The sequence below is a fragment of the Procambarus clarkii genome, chromosome 44, assembly GCF_040958095.1.
Source record: "Procambarus clarkii isolate CNS0578487 chromosome 44, FALCON_Pclarkii_2.0, whole genome shotgun sequence".
Classification (NCBI taxonomy): domain Eukaryota; kingdom Metazoa; phylum Arthropoda; class Malacostraca; order Decapoda; family Cambaridae; genus Procambarus; species Procambarus clarkii.
Genome location: NC_091193.1, coordinates 11,890,959 through 11,894,846, shown reverse-complemented (window position 1 = coordinate 11,894,846; position 3,888 = coordinate 11,890,959).

Here is a 3,888-nt window from a genome sequence, read left to right as displayed (position 1 = left end):
ACTTTAGTCCTGTGGACTAAAGTAAATCATCCTGTGGATTATTTTCGAGGACTAAGGTAAACTCTAAATGTATATACACCGAGAAAAAGCCTCTTTATTCCTGTGTGCCATTATTATTGTTAATGCTGTTATTATTAATATTTGTATTAGTTTTTCGCAAAAATCGGTAATGATATTTTACTTTTACTGAACAAAAGCCTCCCAACTTTAAAAAAAAGTTAATAAGTGTAGCAGGAAAGAGTAATAGTCAGTATAACACAACCACTTTACGGCCTGGTGTAAGGAAGTAATTGAATTATATTGGATTTTGTATTCCATCAACTCTTTCCTGCACATTCGGAAACTTTCCAATCCGTTCCTCCTGTCTCGCCTCAGTCGGAACATTAACTTGACATTTAGTTTAAAAACACTCGCAGTTTACGCAGTTTTGCATTTCCCGTTCGTGAGCTTCAGCAAAGGCGTAATTTTGCACGTCCTAGCCAATCATAAACAAACGAACCTACACTGAACTACCTGATCATTCCTACGCCAATAATCAAATTAGCCCGGGAAAATTTGCATACATTGTCAACGCTTTTATTACTACTAAAGCAGTTAAATTGATGTCCTTATGTCCTTAGCGCGCACATAGATACAAAAGAAGCGATCACGGGTTCAGGGGCGAACAGCAGTTAACTTGCTGTTAAGAGGAGTAAACAACGTTTCGTCCATTTAAGTTAACGAAGCTCTTTCCGTCTTTGTCAGTTGCTTATTGTGAGTTCCTCGTTATATGAGTGCCCCCCCTCTCCAAATATATTTGTTTTAATTATTACTATAATTATTAAAAAAAAAATTATACTTATTAGCCATTACTTATATCAAATTACAGTGGTTTATTGTGCTACAATCTCAGTGTTACTGCATTAATATTATCAAAGAAATGGCAGCTTAGTTGCAGCTATTGCTGAAATTATTTCACCATGCTGAAATTATTTCACCATGCTGAAAATTTTCTCCATGCTGAAAGTACAGCAAGGAGAAAAAGTTGTATAAAAACGTTAATGATGGCCATGAAGGCACAAGGCAGCCTTGTCTTGCACAAGTCTTGGGAGGAAAAAATGAAAGGAAGTGATTAATCAACGCAGCAAGTTAATTCTCCACCATAATTTACCATTTTGGCCAAACATCTGGTGTGACAAAGGTGTAAGTGATGGTGTGGGAGGACTGGTGGTGGATGACTTGTGGTGGAGGACAGATGGTGGAGGACCTGTGGTGGAGGATTGGTGGTGAAGGAGTTACGGTGGAGGACTTTTAGTGGACAATCGATGGTAGAGGATTGGTGGTGAAGGAGTTATGGTGGAGGACAGACGGTGGAGGACCTGTGGTGGAGAACTTGTAGTGGAGAATTGATGGTGGAGGAATGCTTGGAGGGAAGGTGGAGGGTCCGGTGTACCAGCCTTCGGGATATAGGTCTTCCTATACCTATTGTATAAGCATTCCTCCCACATCTTGTCAAGTATCACTGTATTGTAGATACAGCTGCTCTGAATTCCCCCAGATATGATGTGTTCTGTATCCTGATTGCTTGGTAATTCAATGATCCCCCTTACCCTCCCCTCTTTCCCTCGCTATTGCTTACGTTTGACTAATTAATTAGTGTTTTGTTAGGTCACATGAACTTCATTATCCCTCATACCCTTTTCTTTCACGGTACTATGGTGTGTGTTTTGGTGTGTATATGTGCTCACCTATATGTAGTCACCTAGGGGTTTGCGGTGGCTTAGCTTCTGCTTTTTGGCCTCTCTTCTCAACCATCAATCAACTGGTGGACAGATTCCTGAGCCTATTGGGTTCTATTATATCTTCATTTGAAACTGTGTATGGGGCCTGATTCCACCACATCACTTCCTAATGCATTACATTTATTAACTACCATGACACTGATACAATTATTTCTAATGTCTCTGTGGCTCATTTGGGTTCTCAATTTCCACCCGTGTCCCTCACAGGCGCTAGTGAGAGTGATCTTCGTGGCAGTCTATATACATAAGGGGTGTATTTTTATTATTATCATTCGTGCGATCGTAACTTTCTTAAGAATGACATTGGATGAGGCCTGTTCAAGTTCAAGTATGTTTATTAAGACAAGAAAGAAATACTTCTCAAAGGGATAGAGTAGCTTAGGCTTTTTCTACCCCCGCTATGAGGCCTGAAGGAATCTTGGTAATCCCCCTTAGGATACCCCCTGGTGAACTCCTAAGGACGACCCCTGGGGAACCCTTAAGCAAGACCCACACAACAACATTTGCCCTCCAGTATACAATCACACCGCCCATATTCACCAACCTCGGTCAGACATCGTAATCAAAAAAAGGTCCCGCTGAGATTATTTCCAGGTGCATTAGGGGTAATCATTGGGGGTCATTAGGCGGGTCATTAGAGGTCATCGAGTGCTAGTGAGGACAGGTAATCTGTTTCAGTATGGGCAGCGGAACAGTGCAGGATCAGTGGGCACCGCTTGAACGTATTTAATATCTCTGTGATCATGAAAGGGAATCCCCGCCAAACACACACCGAAACTACGACGTTGGTACAACGTTCGAACAAGTTTTAACACTTCCTAACCAGTTATAACAACCAATATAGCAAGTTGTAACAACGTTCTAATACGTCATAAACACGTTAAGCCAAGATGTAACAGCTTTATTTCAAGTTGTAACAAGCTGAAAAATAGAGACAGTTTCGGTTTGTGTTTCCAGGGTCAAGATCGCAGGAAAGTACCGAGATTACAGAAGAATATTAATGATCACAACAACACTTAATGACCACAGATAACAACAGATGACCACACATAACTACTGATGACTAAAGATGACCACTGATATCACAAATAACCACCTGATGACCACAAAGGAACCACTGATGACAACAAAGGAACAATGATGACCAAAGAATTACAATAACGACCACAGAAATACACATACGTAGGAGTAAGTATCACAAATGAACGATAAGTTTGACATAGGAGTGATAAATATCACATGAGAATGATAAGTATCACATTTGAGGGATAAGTAACACAAAGGAATGATAAGCAGCACATACTAATGATAAGTAACTCAACTGAATGATAAGTATCACATAGGAATGATAAGCATCACATAAGAATGATAAGTATCACACCAGAATGATAAGTATCACATAGGAATGATAAGTATCACATAGGAATGATAAGTATCACAACGGAACTTCGACGTTTCACATATAAATGATAACGATCACAGAGGAATGTTACAAACCTCAAGGAAATGTTACAGGTAACCCAGGCTAGAGAAAGACTACAGAGGACTACTATAAGGCTTCAAAGGACTGCTATAAGACTCTAGAGAGCCTCTATGGGCCTCAAAGGACTGTTAAGGACTCTAGAACATTACTAAGGACCTCGTAGGTCTGCTAAGAACGACAAGAGCAGTACCGTGGAACACCATTTGTCCCACAACAACTGAAACAGCTGGGAATTGTTTGCTTATGATCCTGGAAGTGTAAAAACCTTCGTAATAGTTTCAGGCGTACAAACTATATCTTTCAATTTATTTCGTCATGTTCTTGTCAAATACCAGAGATAGGTTATGAAAGCGGCTCCTATTTCCATCTGTCGATTGTTCGCTAGTGTGATCGTGTATGAATGTGTGGCCGTGTGTGCATGTGTGATTGCGTATGATCGTAATTGGGTGTGATCGTGCGATTTGCGACTCTGTCTCCAATTTATATCTTAAAACAACAAAATCCATAGAAAACATCCTTCGTTTTATGTATTCCAATTTCCTTAGCAAGATCAGCACCTCTAGGCCTTTTAAATCAATATAAAAAAAAAGTTTTTTTTTATTGAAGCACATATTTTTTTTCCCC